Raw genomic sequence first — 25,445 nt, 5'->3', positions numbered from 1 at the left:
CTTACACACACACACACACACCAGAAGTGGTTCTTTTTTAGTAATTATCCTTGCTGTTACATTATCTAGAACCTTTTATATATTTCCTATAGAACATAGTACTTCAAGATGAAATGACAAACGGATAATTAGCAGAAACATACAGAATCATGGAACATCAAATTATAAATACATATTCATATCACATCATGCTATGTAGTGAGATGCAGTCAATTGCTAATTATACCACTTTCATCAGCTTTCCTTTCAGTATCAATCATTCATGAAAGTGAAGCCTATAGAAATGAACAAAGATTTTATCATACTAAATACATTCATAAGGTTTTCTCTCTAGTAGGATTTTTTCCTGGCTTTCAAAAAAAAAATGTGACATGCAAAGGCTTTACTGGTAATATTCAGAGAGTTTCACTCCAGTATGAAATCTTTCAAGCTTTTGGAGATCACAGCAATATTCAAATGCTTTACCACATTAAGTACATTCCTAGGGTTTCTCTGAAGTATGAATTCTTTTATGCCTCTGGAGACCACTACAACTTGCAAAGGCTGTATCACATTGATTACATTCGTAGGGTTTCTCTCCAGTATGTGTTCTTTTATGCACCTGAAGATTACTGTAATGTGAAAAGGCTTTCCCACACTGATTACATTTGTAAGGTTTCTCTCCAGTATGTGTTCTTTTATGCACATGGAGACTACCGGGGTGTAAAAAGGCTTTATCACACTGATTGCATTTGTAGGGTTTCTCTCCAGTATGTGTTCTTTTATGCACATGGAGAGTACTGGGGTGTGAAAAGGCTTTACCACACTCATTACATTTGTAAGGTTTCTCTCCAGTATGTGTTCTTTTATGCCTTTGGAGACTACTGGGTTGTGAAAAGGCTTTCCCACACTGATTACATTTGTAGGGTTTCTCTCCAGTATGTGTTCTTTTATGCTTTTTGAGACTACTGGGTTGTGAAAAGGCTTTCCCACACTGATTACATTTGTAGGGTTTCTCTCCAGTATGTGTTCTTTTATGCACATGGAGACCACTAGGTTGTGAAAAGGCTTTACCACACTGATTACATCCATAGGGTTTCTCTCCAGTATGTGTTCCTTTGTGCACCTGGAGAATACTAGTGTTTGAAAAGGCTTTCCCGCACTGAATGCATTTGTAGGGTTTCTCTGCAGTATGTGTTCTTTTATGCACCTGGAGATTACTGTGGTGTGAAAAGGCTTTACCACACTCATTACATTTGTAGGGTTTCTCTCCAGTATGTGTTCTTTTATGCCTTTGGAGACTACTGGGGCATGAAAAGGCATTACTACTTTGGTTACATTCATAAAGTTTCTCTCTAGTATGTGTTCTTTTATGCATTTGGAGACTACCCTGTGGTGAAAAGGCTTGACAACAATGATTATAGTCACAGGACTGCTTTCCAGTATGAGTTCTTTCAGGCTTTCGGAGATCACTGCAACATACAAAGGCTTTATCACTTTGATTACATTGGTATGGTTTCGCTCCTGTTTGTGTTCTTTTATGCACTTGGAGATTTCCATGTTGGGAAAAGATTTTCTCACCCTCATTCCATTCATAGGGTTTCTCTCCAGCATGTGTTTTTCTATGTAGGTGGAGTTTACTGTGTTGCAAAAAGCCTTTACCACATTGATTATATTTGCATGGTTTCTCTCCACTCTGATTCCTTTTATGCCTTTGAAGATCAGTGTGATGTGTGAAGGCTTTACCACACTGGTTACTTTCATAGGGTTTCCCATAAACATGTGTTCTTTCATTCCTGCAAAGATAATTAGGATATGTGTAAGCTTTACCATAATCATTACAATGATGATCTATTTGTCAGTGTAAATTAAGGTTGCAATTTGGCATAACTGTAAAATAAAGGTTCATATTTACATTTTATCCCTTTGTTTACATTCATAGTTTCCCCCTTGATTGTGGGTGTTTTGTACCCTACAAGATACCATTGATCAGGAGAAACTTTATTACATGCCTCACTCATAGCATCATTTTTCCATAAGTGGTTCATCACATATTTAAAAAGGCCTAGAAGAACTCAGCTTTATCACAGTGAATGCATTCATTTAGTTGTAGTCATACTGATTTTGTAAAGTGAACCATCATAAACACAACAATTTCCAGAGGGCCTGTAATCATAGTGATTTTTTGTAGTGTGATTTATTTGACTTTATTTTCAATGAGTTTGGAAAACTAATTAAGTAATTAGTTTAATTATTAAAAATCCCCTACTCAGACTAGACTTTATGAATGTGATACAAGTTCATGATTTATTTGTTATTAATAATGAATGTATGAAAACATGAACAAATATTAATTTATACTGTGGTCACTATCATGTGTTCTATTGTACACAGGTATAGTGAAGTTTAGAATGCAATAACTTATGATAATATGCATCAGGAAAAAGCCCACTCAGGAAAAGTGAGATTTGGTGAATACTTCCCAAAAGTACCTCTACACAGATGTAATGATGGAGACCTACAAGATCATCACTGCTACTGGGGAGACAATGAATGCTCTTTAACATTTCATTAATAATTTATTTATGAATGATGATTAATAAATTAAATATAAATTTGCACCACATTCAGAAAGTTTGCACAAAATAAGGACTACTACACATCTTCTACTTGTTCTGGGAAAGAGAGGTATGTTTCTATTTTCCATATCCGTATGCTCACGTGAGTTGTATCACACTTTACAAAAAATAGTTATTTAAAAAAGAACAATGGGGGATCCAAGATGGTGGCAACCAGCGTACATCATATCTGAGAGGCCGAGGATCTGAAACTCTGAAATTGGTGAGTGGAGAGGCAGCTGAAGCCAGAACATCTACATCGCAGCTTCCTTGGCAAGAGGGGACAACACATGAGCTGAGACCATTTAGATCCATGTCATCCAAGGACTCCTCTGGGGACTGAGAGTGGTGAGCATTTGATCCCTGTGCACTTTCCCTTATCAGTTCTCCCTTCTCCTTAGCCGAGGCAGCCCACAGTACCCCGCAGCTCCTAGCAGAACACTCCCTGCTTCCTGACTAAGTCAGCAGGGGCAGGCCTCCTAAGTCCTCAGTGGCAGCTGCTGGCTATACCAGCCTTCCATGTCCCAGGTCCACAAGCAACTGTATTGGCCCTTCAGGGCCTCCCAGCCAGTGACTGTACCAGCTTCCCAGACCCTAACTGGAGGGCAGCTGGCTGTACAGGCCACCCAGGACTGCAGACTGCTGCAGGGTCTCCACAACGCTTCCCATAAGACATCTGTACCTGCCTCCCACTTCTGAAGCTGTGGCTGGACTCCCCCAGTGGACTGTTTTACCAGCTTCCAAGTTTTGCAGCTGCAGCACCACTGAGCTGATAGAGCTCCTACATCCAGATTTGCCCAAGCAGGGACACATCTGGGAGTAGAAAACAGGGGGAAAACCTGTGTTCTCTGTTTAGACCAAAGAGCTCTGAGCATGCCTTCAAATGAGTGCCTGCAGAGCCCCAGATCCAGGGTCCCTCTACTCTATCAGCCAGACATCAGATCCCTCCCACCCACACACCCACTGTAGACAACATTGGTATTCTTGGGACAGTGTTCTCAACATGGAAGCCCCGGTTCTGCAAATAAAAAAGTGGACTCCAGGCAAACAACTACTGGAGCCCATGCAGAGCTGAATACCAATGGCATGTAGACTACTGAGATATTTGGGGAATCTGCACATGTGCATTGTGTCTGCCAAATCTGGCAGTGTAAACAATCACTCTTGTGCATGCACTATCCCGGGCACCATATTCCAGGCATTTACACTATCTAGCACACTCTCCTTCAAGGCACCCTTCCATGTACACACTTGTTCAAACACATTTGTGCTTCTGTGCTGGTGGATATTCCAACACACACAGTCACACCTGTGGACCTCTCCCATCTTCCTGATGAATACTCCATATACCAGAGAAAGATGAAACCAGTCTGAACTATAGACTTCAAGAACAAAAAGTGAAGAATACGGATAAGCAGGTGGCCAGAGGTCTGCGCAGGAACACATCCAATAAAAAAAATCAGGACATCATGGCTTCAGCAGCAACCCCACAAATCAGTGGATACTTTAATTCATCAGAAACACAGGAAAATGATTTTGAAGCTATACTTATCCAGTTATTAGTGACACACAAAGGAATGAACAAATCTCTCAAAGTATAGCCACAGAAATGGAGGCAAATAAAGAGGAAATGACCAAAGCTCCTAAAGAAATACAGGCAAACATAGCCAAATGAAGAGGCACAAGTAGAGGCACAATTAGTGCCATATAGAGAGGAAACCATCAAAAACTAGAGACCATTGCAGAAAGAGAAGAATCCATGTTCAAACAGCAGAAAGGAAATGGTGCAAGGTGTGAAAACAGAATTAGAACCAATAACAAAAACACAAACAGAGAAACACCTGCAGCTGGAGAACTTCTAGAAAACATCAGGAACCACAAAAGTAAGCATCACCAATAGAATACAAGAGATGGAAGGGAGAATCTCAGGTACTTAAGATATGCTTGCAGCAACTTAAACTTCTCTCAAAGAAAAAGTAATATTAGAAATATTCAAAACACAATCATTCCAAGAAATCAAGGATACTCTGAGAAAACAAAATCTATATAAAGAAATAAGGAAGTTAAACAGCAAAAAATCAAGCAATCCAATTAAAATTGGAGTACAGAGCTAAACAGAGTATTCTCAATAGAGGAATATCGAATGGCAGAGCAACACTTAAAGAAATGCTCAACCTCATCAGTCATCAGAGAAATGCATATCAAAACGACCCTAATATTTTACCCTACACATATCAGAGTGGCTAGAATAAAAAACTCAAGAGACAATACTTGCTGGAGAGGTTGTGGAGAAAGGGGAACCCGCCTCCACAGTTGGTGGGAATGTAAACTTGTACAACCACTCTGGTGAGCAATCTGGCACTTTCTCAGACAACTAGGAATAGCGCTTCCTCAAGATCCAGACATACCACTCCTAGGCACATATTCAAAACAGGCTCAAGTATACAATAAGGACATTTGCTAAACAATGTTGGTAGCAGCCTTATTTGTAATAGCCAGAAGCTGGAAACAGCCCCGATGCCCCTCAGTGGAGGAATGGAAGCACAAATGGAGGTAATATAAAATAGACTATTACTCAGCAATAAGAAACAAGGAAAATGTTGCACCCGGTATATACTCACTCATACAGACATATAATATAGGATAAACCTACTAAAATCTATACACCTACAGAAAATAATCAAGAGGGAAGATTCTTCCTAAACTACTCAATTCCTATCCATAAAGACAAAGAGGATGGACATCAGAAGAAGGAGAAAAGAGAGAACAAGTCAGGAGCCTGACACAGAGGACCTCTGAAAGACTGCCCTGCAGACTATCAATGCAGATGCTGAGACTAATGGGCAACCTTTGGGCACAGTGCAAGGAATCTTAGGAAAGAAGTGAGAAACAGTAAGATATGGAGAGGACAGGAACTCTACAAGGAGAGCAAAAGAACCAAAAAATCTGAGCACAGGGGTCTTTCCTGAGACTGATAATCCAACCAAGGACTGTGCATGGAAATAACCTAAGACCCCTGCACAGATGTACCCCATGGTAGTTAAGTATCCATGTGGGTTCCATTGTAATAGGAAGAGGGATGTCTCTGACATGAACTGATTGGCCTGCTCTTTAATTACCTCCTCCAAAGGCGGAAGCATCATTACCAGGCCACAGAAGATGACAATGCAGCCACTCCTTATGAGACCTAATTGACTAGGATCAGAAGGAAGGAAAAGAAGACCTCCCCTATCAGTGGACTTGGGGAGGAGCATGCATGCAGAGGGTGGAGCAAGGGAGGGATTGGGACAGGAGGAGGGAGGGAACCACAGGGGAATACAAAAGGGAAAAAGTTTAATTAATAAAGAATAAAAAAAGAAAAAATCTAAGAATAATAGGAATAGATGGAAAAGAAGATTCCAGGCTCCGAGGTCCTGAAAATGTTTTCCAGAAAATCATGGAAGAAAATGTTCCCAACTTAAAGAAAGAGTTGTCCATTACCACAAAAGAGGCCTACTGGACACCAATAGACAGGGCCAGGATAGAAACTCACATCACATCATAGTCAAAATGTAATCTACATATAAACAAAATGAAGGAGAAAAACCACCTGATCATATCCTTAGATGCTAAAAAAGTATTTGACAAAAATCCAACACCCATTCAAATTTAAACTGTTGGAGAGATCAGGGATACAGGCCCGTATGTAAACATAGGGAAGGCAATATACAGCAGGCCTATAGCCAACATCAAACTAAAGGCAGAGAAACTTCAATCAATCCTACTGAAAACAGGGAGAAGGCAAGGCTGCCCACTCTCTCCATATCTCTTCAACACATTACTTGAAGTCCTAGCTACAGAAATAAGACAACTAAAGGAGAGAAGGGGATACAAATAAGAAAGGAAGAGGTCAAAGTATCACTAATCACAGATGATATGATAGTATACATGAGTGACCCCAAAAATTCAACCAGAGAACTCCTTCAGCTGATAAACTCCTTCAACAAAGTGGCTGGATACAAAATAAATGCAAAATAATCAGAAGCCCTCCTGTATACCAAAGACAAAAGGGTTGAGAAAGAAATTAGTGAAACAACACCCTTTACAATAGCCACAAATAACAAAGTACCTTGGTGTGACTTTAAACAAGCAAGTGAAAGACCTCTTTGAAAAAACTTCAAGTTCCTGAAGAAAAAAATTGAAGAAGATATCACAAGATGGAAAGATCTCTCGTGCTCATGAATCCATAGGATTAACATAGTGAAAATGGCCATCCTGCCAAAAGCAATCTACAGATTCAATGCAATTTCCTTCAAAATAGCACCGTAAATCTTGCAGACCTGCAAAGAACAATTCTCAACTACATATGGAAAAAGAAAAAAACCCAAATTGCCCAAACGATCCTGTACAACAACTGTTTGTCTGTAGGTATATCTATCCCTGTTCTCAAGCTATACTACACAGCCATAGTAATAAAAACTACATGATATTGGCATAAGAACAGAATGGTGGATCAATGGAACTGAATAGAAGACTCAGAAAAAAATCCACACGACTACAGTCACTTGATTTTTGACAAAAAAATCCAAAAGCATACAATGTAAAAAAGCAAGCACCTTCAACAAATGGTGCTGGTCTAACTGGATATCTACCTGCAGGAAAATGCAAATAGATCCATACTACCCACTCTGTACAAAACTAAAGTCCAATTATATCAAAGACCTCAACGTAAAACCAGACACACTAAATTAGTTAGAAGAAAAAGTAGTGGCAGAAAAGCCGACAGAATCAGAAAAATATTTGGCAGAATATGATACATGCATCTCTCACGAGACAAAAATGGAAATGAGCTTCTTAAGGGGTACTACATGAAGATGGAGGGAGTTTTACTGGGACAGGAATAGAAAGACAGGTTGGAAGGAGAGAACTGAGGTCAAGATCAAATGAGCCAGAGAATAAAAAAGACCTGAAGATTGGAAAAGACAGATGGAGTTAGTTTGAGACTATACAAAGCAATTAGGTGACAGCAGAAAAGCCAGATTTAATAAGGAAGCTATGAGAGGAGTTTGAGCCAGAAAAGCTGAAATGAAACAGCCATCTATGAGCTCAGAAAGAACAAGATAGGGTGTGTCTATTGAGCAGTAATTCTCAGAAGCCAAAAAACTGCTAGGCCTAAGGTAGGTTGTATGAAACCTAGAATCTGCCCTGCCCAGGCCTAGGGTAGCAGACAGAGGGGCAGTAATCTTTGGAGACCATGATTTATGGGTTGAATAAAAGTCCTTTTTACAGTAATATCTGTTTAGCAAAGGTTTCACTGTCTTCATTCATATCAAAATGCCTTGAAAACATAAGGAAGATAGCTTACATTGAGGAACATGAGTTTGGGAGAATTTAATATTCCTTAATACTCTAGAATATTGGATTCTTTACACTATTGCTTTCCTTTAAAACTCCTGTGACACATTGAAAATTTTTCACAGGCATATTTATATCAGCTTCCATGAGATAATTACCTTCCATATCTTCTAGAACGTTGACACTGTTCTTCAATATTATGGTCTTCCCAATTGTAGCCTAAAATATATACCAGAAAGAGTTGATATTTTATTGAAAATTAGGGAAAATTTAACTTTCTTTCTTCAGTGACCTTAGAAACATGATTGATTTACTCTTCCTCATTCAAATTGAAATTACATAAGAGCATGATTGAGAAAAATCAACAACAGATGTCCACTTTAACCAAATAGTGAAAGAAAATTCACTGTCTTACCTATGGCTGTAAGGTGCTGGTAGGTCTCTATCATCACATCTTTGTAGAGATTCTTCTGGGAAGGATCCAGCAAAGCCCACTCTTCCCGAGTGAAGTACACATTCACATCATCAATGGTGATAGAATTCTAAATTATCCCAAACATGGGTATAAGAGAAAGCACAATAGTGGCAACAATGTAAAAGTATACTTCATCGACAATATATTCATATAATTCTGGATCTTCCCTGAGTTACCTCCTGACAGAAAATTTCTGATGTACTCACCTGGTCATTTTAGAAGTAAACTAAATGAGGATGTTCATCTCATTTCTGCACCTTTTGAATAGAATATAGCCTTCCAAGAGAAATGTCAATTAACAGACATAAAGTAAGCAAGTCAAGGATGTTGATGAACAGTACAGACCGCAGATCACAAAATTGTATGCACAATTACTACTACAATAATTATGGACAAGCAGGATGTATTGGCTCATGACTTTAATTTCAGTTGTCAGGAAGCAGAGGTATGTGTATCTCATTTAGCTGGAAGCCTGTCTCGCACCAAAACAAATTTCATGATATCCAGTTGAGGTAGAGTTAAGGCCTTTATCGCTGCAAAAACCATTTAATTAAGAAAGATTCAAAGAACTCCATGGTATTTCTGAAGATCCTACAAAGAATTATTTACTCAATACAGTTCTGTATCTATCTTCCAGAAACCTGACGTGTCCCAGTTTAAACTCTAATATGAATGAGAACTTACTAAAAGGGAATGAGTGTTCAAACAGGTACAAATGCACAGGTGAAAACATTAGTACTGGAATAGTTGTTCATTAATGAGCAACATAAGGCAGTTGAGGTGGATCAGCAATGAAAAGCTCTTGTTGGTCTGGATATAACTGGGCTCAATTGCCAGTGCTTACATGGAGGCTCACAACTACACATTCCACCAAATTCTGAAGTTCGGAGGCCATCTTCTGACTATTGTGAGGACCAGGTACACAAGAGTTTCATAGTCACACATACAGGCAAAATACTACTGATATTACCTCATTTAAATATTCAAAAGAAACACAAGAGGTAGGAAGAATGTCACACACCTGCAATCCAATGACACAGAATTCTCAGGCAGTATTAATGTCATGAATACATGACATCCTGAGAATAAGAATATACTCTCTGGCAAATATTAAAACATACGTGTGGATTTGGATCAGTACAATAGCATATGCTAGGCCATGTTTGCATGGAGACTAAAGCAGTATACTGGGGATCTTCCCCAATATCGTTGTTACTACAAACCCAATTCTAAGAATCTTCCCTAGTGCTCCAACTGAACACATGTGGCTCTTTTCCCTCCATACCATCCAGCAAACATAACACCATGAATACACTAGCCAAGCAGGTCATTAAAATAGCAACACTCATCCAACACACTTTGTGAAACTTCAGAGTGCTAACAGTACCCCAAGAACAAAACTCCCACACATCAAATCAGCACTTGGTCCTATAATTGCCCCAAACCCAGATGCCTCGACACCAGTTTAGGAATAGATTCAAGAAGAGTCAGGCAATATGTCACCACCTGAGCTCAGCTATATTATCACAGCTGGGACTAACTATCTGAAAATTACAAAACTTTTTACAGAAACATAAAGGAACATATCTTCTCATCATTACATGAAACATCCTCTATAATTGACCACATACTCAGACACAATGCAAGTCCTAAGAGCAAATTGAAATAACATCCTATATCCTATCAAACCACCATGGCTTAAAGCTGGATGTATATATAGCATCAGAAAGTACACAAAGCTTACAAACTCATGGAAAGTGAATAACCTTCAACTAAGTGAAAAAAATGGTTTCAAACAAAAAAAAAATATTTAAAGAATATAAAATTCAATGAAAACGAATATATATCACATGAAAACTCATAGAATATAATGAGGAATGAAAAATGATGCTAAGAGGAAACTTCATAGCACAAAGTGTCTACATAAAGATATTAAAGAGGATTCATACCATCAAGGTAAGTGCAGACGTGAAAAGACTAGAACAAAAATATGTAATCACACAAAAGGTGTAGACATCAAGAAATTATCAATTTTAGGTAAAAAATAAAAAGAAGAGAAAGAATCCTTGAAATAAAGTTTTGGGTTTTTGAGAAAAATCAACAAGACAGACAAACTCTAGTCAAAACTAACTGAAAGAGAGAGAGAATATATCAAATCACAAAATCATAAACTGTATTAAGAATAAATCCCACTCATGTTATGTGAATGTGTTTTTCTTTTAACCCCAGGTGTGGAGCACGAGGCTGCTTCAGTTTGCCCACAGCTGTTACTTATGATTGTCTCTAGGAGGCCTGAGGTTTTGCCACCTGCACATAGTTTAATTCTGAGTCTTCTGAAGAGGGTACACATGCCAGAGGCATGAGGGTGCCTGGGGTCTTTGAAGAAGGAAGAAGCTGCTGCTCTTCCTGATGCTGTTCACCCACACTGCTACTCTGTTTGTCACTGCTGGTTTGTTGGACTGCTGGATATACTGGTGACTAACAGGCATTGCCCCAAAGATCCTGGCCTCCCTAAACCTCACAGAGCAGCTTAAAGAGACCTATAACTCTTTCCCTTCTCGATTTTGTTCTCTTTTACCTAGCTGGGGTGTTAGAAGGAATAAGGTTTGGAAGAGAGGTAGAGTTTTAGAAATGAATAAATAAAACAGTTTTAATAAAATAGTTCCATTTGCTCTTTGAGTGGACTTCTGGAATCCAGATGACAGAGACTGGTAATGCCCTAAAGAAGTCAATGACGCTAACCAGCATTAAGTAGCTGTAGAGATACAAGCTCCTTGTTTGTACTAACCTGTTTCTCTCCTGTCTAGAGCAGTGGGGTGGAAGGGAGGTAGAGGCATTTAAGAACCGTAAATAAAGTAAGTTTTTGAAAAAGGAAAGCCTACAGTTTTGCTCTCAGCAATATGAAATATAAATCCTTATTGAAAAAACATAAACTCATGTCACATTTTGTGTTTTCTTTTCATAGCTTAAATTGTGGCATCCCTGCTCATTTCATTCCAAAGCAACACTTTTGCTTCTACTGGTGGAGGATGAGAGATCAGGGGACTCAGACAGCACCATCCATCTCAGCGCTGCCCTTCCATTCTAGGAACAGACAGAGCCTGATAAAAAAGTAGTTTAGTAAAATGTTCCACTCTCCATGGGTACATGTTTATTTTACAAGTCACAGAGACCTGCATGTATACATTTCATTACCCTATCACTGTCCAATGCAGCCATTTTTACATCACAGCTGATAATTCTTGCTGCAAGCCTCAGTCAAACGCAAACAGTAACAACAACTGAAGCTAAAAGGGGCTATGAATTTGAAAGAAAGTAGTGGCAAATGGGAGGGGAATGAAAAAATAAAAATTAAGTAACATGACTCTTCCTAGGTATGGTGGGGAGAAAGTTTATTATAGATAGAAAGGCACACCCACAGGCCGGAACATCCAGGAGAGCCCAAGGTGAACACAACCCTAAGACATGGGAGGACAGGGAGGAGAGGAGAGGGGCACGCCAAACCATGAGACTAAGACAGTAAATAGATGAAACAGATCAGGTAACCAAATTGGGTAGATAACAGAAAGAAAGGCAGCTGGCTAACGGGCCTGAGCCCTGGGCTAGAGGGCAGTGTATGCCTGCCATAGCCTATAAACAGGGAGGGACTCAGCGATGCTGGGAAACCTGGTAGCTAATTCTGCTCTGGACTGTTAAATAGGCACCTCAGCCATTTGTCCAAGGATTTCAGTCTTAACAGTGCCAGGTCACCGTATCCAGTCTGGTCACAGTCCATCCCACTTATAACACGTGGGACTCAGAGTGCTCAGCATTCCTAAGGGTAGGACAAAGGACCTCACAAGCACCTCCTGCTGCTCAGCCTCCTGCTCCACCACCACGTTGCCTGCCTCGGCCACACACTCACCATGTCGTCTCTTTGGAAGTCGCCTGAAATCCCCTCACAGGAACCAGCAGCTGAGCTCAGACTACAGAAGGCAGAACATTCCAGACAGCTCAGCTTCCAAACGGAACCTGAAACCTTGCACCCGGAAGATCCTTCCTCTTCCTCTGAGTACAGGATTCGTCTGGAAGTCCTGATTGGCCAGTGAGTCTTGAGCGACATGAGCACATCCCATAGGGTCACAGTGTACTGAAGAGACAAAGCATAGTACTTCCTGGCCCAGGAGGAATGAATTCATATTTGCTAATTACAAAGAGCAATGAGACCCTGGCTTAGGGAGGAACCTGACCTTGGAAAAATCTATGCTCCAGGCAGGGATCTTGGATCCATGACTTGAACTTTGCATCCATATGTGGAGAATCAAGGCCACATCTTTTCCAGATCTGCAGAGATTTCGTTGTCAGTTGAATTTTGCCTGTTGTCTAATAGCCTACCCTTCTGTCTTCAGGCAATCAGGAATCATTTTCCCTTCTCCTCCTCCTGAAATCAAGGTGGATAGCTTGAACAATCCATTACTCAACTTGCAGTGGAGTAAACAGTCTATCCACATGAGGAAGGCTACCCAAAATACTAACAATTTAGAAAGATTTTAGGAAGCAAAATGAGATTGTTCTGTGACTTCACACTGAGGTCCGCTAAACTGAAGCTACTTTTCCCCTGGTAGGAGAAAAGCAGCAAACAGATGATACACAATTTGGATCAAGCATGTCTTCCTCTGTGAGACTGTGAAAACAAACAAACAAGAAACTGGAAAAACACTGTGGTATCAGCAACGGATGTGTAAGTGAACAGAACAGATAGACTGAATCTCTCTATGGATGTAGAAACTGGATCTATAAGAATTACCCACAGTTTCTGGTCCACCTAATCCAACAATCCCTGTCTGCAAATGGAAATTTGAAAAATTCAGTAGCCACTTAGACCATGTAGCTGGATGTCTCAGCTGGTCTTTAGTAGATCCCAGAATTCCAAAAAGTAGGCTCTACTCCCAGTTCCAAAAAATATGACCTTGATAGCCAGAGTTTGAGCAAGCAGAAAACAAGAAAGAGCTATCATCTTCAATGGAGTTTATATGTGTACACTGCTATCAGAAATGTGGTTTACATGAAAAAGATATCTTTTCACTTCAAATAATCCAGATTAATCGCCAGGCAGTAATGGTGCATGCCTTTAACTCCAGCAATCCAGAGATAGAGGCAGGCATATATCTGTGACTGAAAGGCCCACCAGGTGTACAGAGGGTGTTTGAAGGCATACATGGTTACACAGAGAAATCCTGCCTTGAAAAAGCAAAATAAAAAAAAATAAATATAAATAAAAACAAAATCAAGATTAAAGAAGGGGTTTTCTACTTCACAATACCCAACTGCTAGGGATTTAGTTCACAGAACTAGCATAAATAGTGGCCACTACCATGACCTTGGATGGTCTCAAGAAACCTCTACCCAAATTTCACCTGGGAAAATCTGACCCTCTTTGGGACTTGATGATCAGTAACAATCTGGTTTTAAAAGACTCAAGATTGTATCAGACTGGATCCTGTTGGCTATGCAATTCACACCCCCTAATTATGAAGGGATTGGTTTAATTGAAAATTGTACCATTGAAGATGTTTCCAGCAGTTTCGAGGGCAGTGTGCTGGGACATAACTGACTCTTCAATCAGTGTCAGAACAAGGAGTTTGTTAGGGACAGGTACTATCGTCCAATTGGGATCTCTGTAACATTACCCTGAGTGTTCCATCCTGTCAGACCAACACATACTTGAGTCCACCCAGCCAGGGATGGCGGGCTTGTGACACTGGGCTCACTCCTCACCTTTATTGCAGCATTCTGAACAATGCCCCAGGTTTGTGTATTCTAGTTCAACTGGTTCCATAGATTATACATCATTCAGAAGATAAAATAACTAATGTCCTTTTGGGAATGCCAGGAACACTGAACTGACTCGGTTCAAATGAGAACCTATGTCCTTTACTCTGGCTCTTATCCTAAGTGCAGGCTTGGCTGGGGCAAGAACAGGAATTGCAGTTTTAGCAGTTCAGAGTAAAAATTGTAATGCTTTAAAGGCTGATATAGACCAAGATATTCAATGCCTAGAAAATTCAATCTCCCAACATGAAAGAAGTGTTGACTCTTTGGCTGAAGGGGTTCTAAAAATAGAAGAGTGTTAGGCCTTCTATTTTTACAACAAGGAGGCTTATGTGTGGCCTTAGAAGAAGAATGTTGTTTTTATGTCAACCACTCCGGAGTTATCAGAGAAACTTTAACTAAGATCAGAGAAAGTCTAGAACAAAGGTAAAGAGAAAGAGAGGAATCTAAAGGATGGTTTGAGTCTTGGTTTGATGCACCCCCCTGGCTGACGACTCTAATAACTACTCTCCTGGATCCTCTTTTTATTCTTGTAGTACTTTTTGCCTTTGGTCCTTGCACCTTAAAGAAGCTTCTACAGTATGAAGCAGAGATTGGGAACAATACAGTTAATGGTTATAAGATCCAACTACCACTAATTGCATGAAGGATCCCATGATTATTCATGAGAAGTTTCTAGTAGAGGGGCAAATGAGAGAAAAAGAGCTGAACTAAGTCTTTCTTTTTTTCAGATTCCATTTTGAATGGCCCTGTCCTTTAAGTGACCCAAGTTCTCCCACCAGGAACCCTTGTGTGTTTGCATCAGACTTGTGTTATTGGTGGTCTCTTGGGGAGGGTCTCAAGATAAAGTATAACACCAGCACACAATTACCTGTAATAAAGAAACCTCTAAGTCTGTACAACTTGTGCAGGCAGATACATTTGATGATGTAACAGATACATTTGATGATGTAACAGAGTCAACCACGTGTTGTTGATTGTGAAGTAATGAAAGGCTCTTTGACAAGTGCTGAGGCTTCTGTGATTCAGCCAGAATACTTGAAGACAGGTGAAAAGGAGGCATCCATAAGACTCATAGCAGTACAGAAACCAGCATGTTAGCGAAGCCATGAGAAGAGCACCAATAATAGTAGTAAATATTTGTTTGTTTGTTTGTTTTAGGATTAAAACACAGGATTCCATTGTGCTCAAGGTCAGTGTGGTGGTTTGAATAAGAGTAGCTCTCAAGGCTCCTGTGTCTGAATGCTTGACATGTTGGGAGTGGCAAGGTTGAGTAGTGGGGCCTTGTTGGAGAGGGTATGGCCTTGTGGGAGGAAGTGTGTCACTGGGAAGGTGGGATTTGACTTCTCATATGCACAAGCAGGCTTGGGTTACTCTGCAACTGACTGATCAAGATTTAGAACTGTCAGCTCCTTCTCCAGCCCCATCTCTGCCTGCCCACTGCCATGTTTCCCTCCATGGTAATCATGGACTAAACCTCTGCAAATGCAGCATGCTCCTATTCAATCTTTTTCCTTTCTATGTGCTTCCAAGATCACCACATGTTTTCATAGCAACAAAACCATAAGAAGAGTTAGCTCACCTTCAATGGATGGTGAGCTCAACACTCATTATTCACATGGCCCTGTGGGATAAATGGTTTAGATGAGTCCAGTCAGACTCCCTTTTCTTTATAAAAGCATGTTAGTTTGGCCTGGATACAGGAGGAGAAGATTTCTATGGCTGGGGAACAAAGGAAAGAATACTGTTGTCTCAATCAGAAACTGTGGAGTCCATATATCTTAGCACAGGAACTGCAACTGTGGAAGCAAAGCCTTGTCATCCAGAGGTTGTACCTCCTCAGTACACAGACACAGAGGTTCCCTGACCCCACTGTATTGTGGTTGACTGTGACAGGGCTGAGTTCAGATGGATCTGGGAAATTTATATTGAGAGACCAAAAAGATTAAAAATTAGCATCTATTATTAAGGGCTGAACTATGTGGGTGGAGAAGTCTGTTGATGCCCTTAGGGGCAGGACCGCCTTACTGCCTTCTTTCCCCACCTACTAGAGATAACAGTTGCTAGGAAACTGGCCCATCCCCCTAGGGAGGGACACCAGGTCAGTATGGTCTGGGGACCTTCCTATAGCCAATCAATTCAAAATGTAACATTTTGACCAATAGATGCTTGCCAGGCAGGAATTGCCCCTGCCTTGGGGGCAGAATCTATAAATCACCCAACTAACCTGGGGCAGCGCGCTCAGCTCCCACCACTTTGGCGGTGGGGCTGTGTGGGCCCGAGCTGCAGCTTGTAATTTTCAATAAAAAGACCCTCATGTGTTTTGCAACGGAGTCGATTCCAGGAGATCTTTTGGGGGCTCGTGAGCTGGGTATGACAATATGAGCTGGGATTTAATACTTTGGGAAACACGTTTTCTGAAATAGTTTATCATAAGTAAAATATTGGCAGTTTGTGTGTGTGTATGTGTCACTTTTCCTCAGGAAAGCATTGTCATATGGCATTGAAGACAGTCAAAATTAACCACCCCAAGAGACTGCCATTAACTGCAGAGCTGACCTAAATGTTCCCATCTTTTTCTGTGGGGACTGGTCGGGAGGGAAACTACAGATAATGATACACACACAGAGGATAGAGACTTGAACCAAAGTCTGAAGCCTGGATTGGAACCTAAATTGGAAGCCTTGCAGTGTTCAATCTGTCCCTAGTCAGGGTAGGGCAGGTGAGATGAAGGAAGCCTGTCACACAGCAAGAGAGGAGTTGGCTGTCCTGTGCTAACAGGAAATGATTTTTCTCTTCAGTTTATCTGTTTCTACTTTCTCTTTCTCTAGAGCTATCTCTACCTAGGTGGCTCACCCATGTTGGTTTACATTTTGCTCAATGTCTTTTTATGAGATTTCTTGCACCCAAATTTCATATCAAACACATGTCTCAAACCTGAGATGACCCAATTACCAAAGCAGTACTTTTTGGTTATCTATAGCATTTCTTAATTTTGGTGTATGTACAGGTGTTTCCTGTTGCCCTGGTAATTTCCTTGGATCACTGTCACTGTAATGTCTAGAGACCTGCACCCCAGGGGTTCTTTTACTCAGCTGGAGAATTGTCAAGGTACAAGGCCATTACAGAAGCTGGTGGGAGGCATTTATCTTTAGAGGATAATTCAGGTGGTTCCTTAACTGACTTACCTTCTGAGACTAAAATATGAATTGCTACAAATAATTGCCCAGACAAGACTACCTTTTCTCTTCATCAGGAGGATGTGCTTGTAAAAAGGGAACTTTCCTAGTTGGAAGAAAAACAGTTTCTCAATAGCAAATGCACTTACTTTTATCCTAAAGAATGTGGTGACTGAATTTTTTTCCTCCAAAATTTGTGGTCAGAGCTCACAATATCCTTCACAATGTGAGTATGAAAGGATCTGGTACATATGGAAAGAAGGAGGAAGGGGAAGGAAGACATTGCTCCAGGGAAAGAAAGGTCACTGATCCTGGTCATCAAACACCTAGAAAACAGTCATGTTCCTGGGAAGGAAGTATATTATGCTGAATGGAGAACATGTTGAGATTTGACTTCCATATGTTAAATACAAGTTTTACACTCTTTGAGAGAAAAGACTTAAGGTTGATATTTCTTTTTATATTCATTTTAATTTTTATATTCATTTTAATTCTCAATCACAGTCCTCTGTTTCCTCTCCTTCCTGTGCCTCACCCTATTTGTCCCTCCTCTTGTCCTCAATAAAGGGAGCCCTTTTCTACCTACGACACATCAATACATATCAAGACTGAACTCCTCATCTTCAGGCCAGGCAAAGCAGCCTGGTAAAGATGAAGTAGTGAAAATCAGGTAACACAGTCTACGTCATAGATAGCACTTATTTCTTACAAGCATCTGTATGGCTGCATCTGTAGAAACCAGAGATTAACTGGAGAAGCATAGTAGGCTATTCTGATCTACCCCATGTCTGGAGAAAACTCTAAAGAGGGATGCCTCTCTATCTGGAAAAAAAGAATCTCAGTTCCTGGAAAGTCAGTAACCCATTTCTTGGCATATCTGTGTTTTTCAATTGTTGCTGTGTTAGCTTGTGGTTTTCCTACTGAGATGATTAAGATGGCTAATACATTGGTTTTAAATTGTTAAAAATTCTTATACCTTGTCTGTGTGTGCTCCTTAGCTTTAGCTATCAATGTTCTATAGCTTAGCATGATGTGAGGGAGTACCAACGGGGATTCCCCAGATGACAATCTCTTGTGGCTATGTTTGTGGGTGAATACAGTTGTTGTGAATGCAATGGTAAACTCCAGGCACTGATGGTCTAAATTTATCTCAACACATGGTGTGGGCTTGTTAAGAAAACATACAGAGAAGTAGACAGTCACCTTGTAAAAGAACATAGCAAGAAACAGTGTTTCATCATAATCCATGCCTTCATTTGATAGCCTGAGTTTCATTTTTGAGCTCCCTCAATGTTTGGGGCCTGCCAACATCAGCCAAAGAAGCCAACTTATCACCTGAGTCATTTTCGGTTCGTGGAGTTAATGAAAACAACAGAGTGGAAAGGAAGAACAAAATTTGTACCCTCAAAATATGCTTGTCATTGTTAGAAAATTTGAATATTATCGGTTTAACCAATACACAATATATAAGAAATCTAGATATCAAAAGCCACTTAATGCTTAACTTGGAGCTTAATGTTTTATTCCAGGAAGTACTGAGAGAAGATAGTGGCAAGAGAAATACAAGCTGTGGATGTCAAGGTAAGGAGGATTCAGTGGAAAATAAACTGTGAAAATTTAGCTAGAGATTACATGATGGTTTGAATGATGATGGCCTAATATGCTTATGTAATTGAAGGCTTGGTGCTCAGCTAATGGAACTGACTGAGGAAATTTAAAGAGATAAAAGAATAATTGGATGGGGTGTGTCACCCTGTGAGGTCTAAGTGTGGCCCCACTTCAAAAAGAATACGGTTAGAGGGACAAACTTGTGAAAGAGGTGTCACCACACAATCTTCTATTTTCTGAGTTACAGGGCCAGTTGAGGACACTGTGCTGGTGGAGTTCATGGAGATGTGTGCATGTGGGAATGTGTTTTTGTATGTGAGAGAGACAGAGAGAAAACAAGAGAACAAGCACCCAAAGGGCCTGGGACTGTGTTGTGCCCCTAGGATGATGTATGTGTTATAGCTATGTAAGTCCCCCAAGTCTGTGTGTGAATCACTCAGTCAGAAGAAATGGGAGGCTGTGTCCATGGAAGATACGATTCAGCATTATCTTTTGTGAAGTCCTGAGTGAGTTTTCCTAAACAACGAGCCATCTTCTTAGCCCTAAAAGAGCCACTTCTTAAAGTTTTGTATATCTTTCATTTATTTGGATGTTTTGTATGCATATGTCCTTGTGTCATACTTGGAAAGGCCAAGGAAGACATCAGATTCTTTGGGATTCATTTACAGGGTATACGTAGCTAGCTTGTGATTCCTGCAATGGAACCTGTCTTCTATAACAACACCCAGTGCTAGTAACTCCCATGCCCTCTATAGACAATTTTTATTTAAAGTTATTTTTACAGGTGTCAATTAAAATATATTACAGCATTTCCCCCATTGTTGTCCTTTCTTTACCCTGTTCCAAATTCTTTCCTTCCAATGTCTTAAAAAAGAATGTGTGAGTAAGTATGGACCAATATACATAAAAAAAAAAAACTTACTGAGTCCATTTATATGGTTTGTGTGGGTAAGGGTTTGTGTGCTTAACCCTTTATATAGGATATATAAATATGGAACTCATCAGTGCCTGAGACCAATTCTCCCACTTCCAAGACTGTTCTAATCTTCAATGCCCAAAATGAGTCTGACTCTGAAGGGACCAAAGCTGTCTTGGACAGGAAACATTAACAAGCAAGGGGTGACAAATTCTTTACGTTACAGATGATGCTGGCATAGCATTGAAGTTCTGGAGCTGTAGGGAGGACTATGCACATTGATCTTAGCCAATCACTCTCCCTTTGTTCTGTGGACGACCCATTATATCATTGATTTAGGATGTTTCCTTGGATGATACGCTGATGGCATGGCCTGGGTGTTCTGGAGCTGTAGGGAGGACTATGGACATTGATCTTAGCCAATCAGTCTCCCTTTCTTTTGTGGACCATTGGCCTAGGATGTTTCCTTGGATTACTTTGACATTTTGAAACTCTTGCCTCCTCTTTCTGAACACCATGACTAAAGGCCTGTGTTACCATGCCTGGCTTAGGTGGTTTTAACCTCCGTGATTTAATAGAATGTTGGGATGAGTCTAACACATAGTTACACTTAAGTATATTGAGAACTTACTTATATCTATGAAGCTGGTTTTTACTATCTGTTGCATAATGATAGAACTCTAATCTACTATGATGAGCATTAAAAACACAATTGTAAAGAAAAACAATTTTCTTTAAAATTAAAAAAGAAGATTTCAAGACAATCAACTCTAAATGAAGAACACTTTCTTTCTATTACTGTAGTTAGGACTAGAGCCTGTTTCCTACCTACCATGACTATTTGGACTCAGTGACTCATTCTCAAAAATCCCATTGAAAGAACTATATTATTGAGGTAGACAATGCCCAAATATCCTGTAGACACTAGGGAGGCAAGTTAAGCAGATCTAGTATGTACACTAAGTTCCAGGAAAGCCTGAGAATCATACTGAGACTATTCGTTCAACTAAAAAACAAGAGCGAGAACAATGTTTGAAAAAAAATTATTTTTAAGTATTTATTTATCACAATTTATTCATTTTGTATCCTGGCTGTATCCCTTTCCATCTCCACCCATTCCCACCCACTTTCCCCATTTCTACATGTGCACCTTCCCTAGTCCTCTGATAGGGGGCTAAAGAAAATAGAGAACATAATGGTTAAAACACAAATTATTAGTGAAAACTGGAAACATTAACATATTTATTCAGTGTTAATAATTTTGACCATTGGGAGGAGGGGCAAGATGGCGGAGCCGGGAGGACTCTCATTCTGAGCAGCAGCACAGCAGGATCAGCACAGTGACCAGCAATCAGAACTCTCAGCCATAAAACACAGTCATTGTGTTTCCCAGGTGAGAGGATACCCCACGGTGGGGGATTCAATCAGCTTTTAACTCACCCGGCTAAACCGCGGAAGAGATCCAGGTTCCGCCAGACGCTTGGCTGCCGGCCGCCAGCCCCAGCCCAGAGCCACAAGCCAGTGTCTCTGGTCACGGTCCCAGACTGAACCGTGGGCACCACACTATCAGAGACTGGAATTTTCAGTCGAGAGATAACCCCAGGGTACAGGAAACAATTGGGACCGGCCTTAGGTCACCCAGACATCCCCTGGAAAAGACTCGGGTGGGTTCCACGGGCACCCCAGGAGCCAGCCCGGAGCCAGAGCTGGGGACCCAGGTTCCGGCACAGAGCCCTGCCTGCCTGCGCACCTGATTCGCCGCCAGAGATAGAAACGGCGGGTCTGATCTCAGAGCACTCAGCTCACCCCCGACCTGAAAAGGTCCCTGGAAAATTACCCAGCTCAGGGAGCCACTCAGGCTCCCAAAAGCCGCAAAGGCAGACACAGGCAGTTTCTGCGCACCAGACAGCTGGCAGAGACTGAGCCGCCATCACACAGCTGTGCTCCAGGCACAGGCAATTTCTGCGGCCAGCCAGCTGGCGGACACTGAGCAGTGTGCACCAGGGCAAAAAAAGACACTAGGAGTCTGTGTCTCCAGAGAATCCACGGGGAAGGAAGGAAACTGTACTGATCTAAATCACCCAATCCTTCCCTAGAAAAAGTCTAGCAGTCTAGTGGGGCCGAGGCGCCAGCACTCAGCTGTGCTCCAGACACAAGCACAAACAGTTGAGGCGCTCCTGATGTCCAACTGGGTCACAGCAGCTGATCATTAAATTTGCAACAAGAAACCCAGAAACAGGGCAGCTGCCCTCAGGACTTCCCTGGGTGAGAGGAGAACCCTCTCGACTAACAAAGACCACAGTTACCACTCAGGTCTATATCCCTGAGGTGAGCAACTCCTGAAAAAACACCAGCCATCCAGGGACTATACCCAAAAAGCTGAGAAGACATCCTTCAGGAAAAACCAGCTTTCTGCAAAGGGGATTCTCTCTACCACAGGATCCCCAGGAACCACCAGAAAATAACCCCAAACACCTAAGATAACACAATGGGTAGAGGCCAGCGTAAAAGCTCAAGCAACAAAAGACAGAGCAATATGGCATCTCCAGAACCCAGTTACCCAGGGGCAAGTAGCCCTGGACACCCCACCATAACTGAAATCCAATAAGATGAACTAACAAGTATGCTCATGAAGATGATAACAGAGGAAACAAATAAGATTCGTAAAGACATAGAGGAAGATAAACTCAAACAGAATATTGCCATCCGTAAAGAAATAGAGGAAGCTGCAGCCAAACAGTTTATGGCCTTTAGAAAGGAAATGCTTAAAACACTGAATGAAATGATAGAAACAGAGTTGAAGGAACTAAAAGAAAAACAGGAAAATACAATCAGACAGGTGAAGGAAGTAAACAAAACAACTCAAGACCTGAAGATAGAATTGGAAAAATTAAAGAAAACACAAATGGAAGAAATAATGGAAAGGAAGAATCTAAGGAAGAAAACAGGAACTGCAGAGGTAAGTATAACCAACAGACTACAAGAGATGGAAGAAAGAATCTCAGGTGTAGAAGATACAATGGAGGAAATCGATGTATCTGTCAAAGAAAATGGTAAATCTGAAAAATTCCTGACACAGACCGTCCAAGAAATGCAAGACAATATGAAAAGACAAAACCTAAGAATAATAGGTATAGAGGAAAAAGAAGACTCCCTTCTGCAAGGCCCAGAAAATATTTTCAACAAAATCATTGAAGAAAATTTCCCCAAGCTAAAGGAGAGGCCAATTAGAATACATGAGGCCTACAGAACACCCAACAAATTTGACCAGAAAAGAAAATCCTCCCGCCACATAATAATCAAAACAGTAAGTATACAGAACAAAGAAAAAAATTACTAAAAGCTGCAAGGGAAAAAGGGCAAGTAACATATAATGGCAAACCCATTAGAATCACACCTGACTTTTCAACGGAGACTATGAAACCCAGAAGGGCCTGGACGGATATCATGCAGACCCTAAGAGAACACAGATGTCAGCCCAGGCTACTATACCCAGCAAAACTCTCAGTCCTCATAGATGGAGAAAACAAGATATTCAATGACAAATACAAATTTCAACAATACCTACACACAAATCCAGCATTACAGAAGACACTGGAAGGGAAAATGCAACCCAAGAAAGCTAGCTACATTCCAGAAAACACAGGAAATAAATAACCTCACTTCAGTAAAACAAAAAGCAACCAAGCACACAACCTGATGACCACAGCCAACATCAGAATCAAGAGATCTAACAGCCACTGGTCATTAATCTCTCTCAAAATCAATGGACTCAACTCTCCAATAAAAAGACACAGATTAACAGAATGGATACGTAAACAAAACCCAGCAATCTGTTGCATACAAGAAACACACCTAAGACACAAAGATAGACATTACCTGAGGGTAAAGGGTTGGAAGATGACTTTCCAAGCAAACGGACCCAAGAAGCAAGCAGGAGTAGCCATTCTAACATCTGATAAAATAGACTTTCAACCAAAATTAATCAAAAGAGATGGGGAAGGACACTTCATACTCATCAAGGGAAAATTCCACCAGGAAGACATCACAATCCTGAACATCTATGCCCCAAATACAAGGGCACCAACATTTGTGAAAGAAACATTGATAAAATTTAAAGCACATATAGATCCACACACATTAATAGTGGGAGACTTCAACACCCCACTCTCAACAAAGGACAGGTCAAACAAACAGAAATTAAACAAAGAAACAATGTCTCTGACAGAGGTCATGAATCAAATGGACCTAACAGACATTTACAGAACTTTACACCCAAGCACAAAAGGATTTACCTTCTTCTCAGCACCTCATGGAACCTTCTCCAAAATAGACTACATAGTGGGTCACAAAGCAAGCCTTAACAGATACAAGAAGATTGAAATAATCCCATGTATCTTGTCTGATCACCATGGAATAAAGCTGGACCTCAACAATAACAGAAATAACAAAAAGCCTACACACATGTGGAAACTGAACAACTTGTTACTAAATGACAGTTGGGTCAGGGAAGAAATAAAGAAAGAAATTAAAGTCTTTCTAGAAATCAATGAAAATGAAGACACAACATACCCGAACTTGTGGGACACAATGAAAGCAGTGCTAAGAGGAAAGTTCATAGCACTAAGTGCCTTCAAGAAGAAATTCGAGACAGCTCATTCAAGCACCCTAATGGCTCACTTAAAAACCCTAGAAAAAGAAGAAGCAGACACACCAAGAAGGAGCAGAAGGCTGGAAATAATCAAACTCAGGGCTGAAATCAATCAATTGGAAACAAATAAAACAATTCAAAGAATCAATGAAACCAAGAGCTGGTTCTTTGAGAAAATCAACAAGATCGACAAACCCTTAGCCAGGCTAACTAAAAGGCAGAGAGACACCACCCAAATCAACAAAATCAGAAATGAAAAGGGGCATATAACTACAGACACTGAGGAAATCCAAACAATCATTAGGACTTACTTCAAAAGTCTATATGCCACAAAATTTGAAAATCTAAATGAAATGGACAATTTGCTTGATCGATTTGACTTACCAAAGCTGAACCAGGACCAGGTAAATCAACTAAATAGACCTATATCCCCCAAAGAAATAGAAGTGGTCATCAAAAGTCTCCCATCCAAAAAAAGCCCAGGACCAGATGGCTTCAGTGCAGAATTCTACCAGACCTTCAAAGAAGAGCTAACACCAATTCTCTTCAAACTATTCCACAAAATAGAAACAGAAGGAATATTACCAAATTCATTCTATGAAGCCACAGTCACCTTGGTACCTAAACCTCACAAAGACTCAAAAAAGAAAGAGAATTTCCGGCCAATCTTCCTTATGAACATTGATGCAAAAATACTTAATAAAATACTTGCAAACCGAATCCAAGAACACATCAAAGATATTATCCACTATGACCAAGTAGGCTTCATCCCAGGTATGCAGGGGTGGTTCAATATACGGAAATCCATCAATGTGATCCACCATAATAACAAACTGAAAGAAAAAAACCACATGATAATCTCCCTAGATGCTGA

Source organism: Meriones unguiculatus (assembly GCF_030254825.1).
Source record: "Meriones unguiculatus strain TT.TT164.6M chromosome 13 unlocalized genomic scaffold, Bangor_MerUng_6.1 Chr13, whole genome shotgun sequence".
Lineage (NCBI taxonomy): Eukaryota > Metazoa > Chordata > Mammalia > Rodentia > Muridae > Meriones > Meriones unguiculatus.
Note: the sequence above shows the minus strand (reverse complement) of the source record.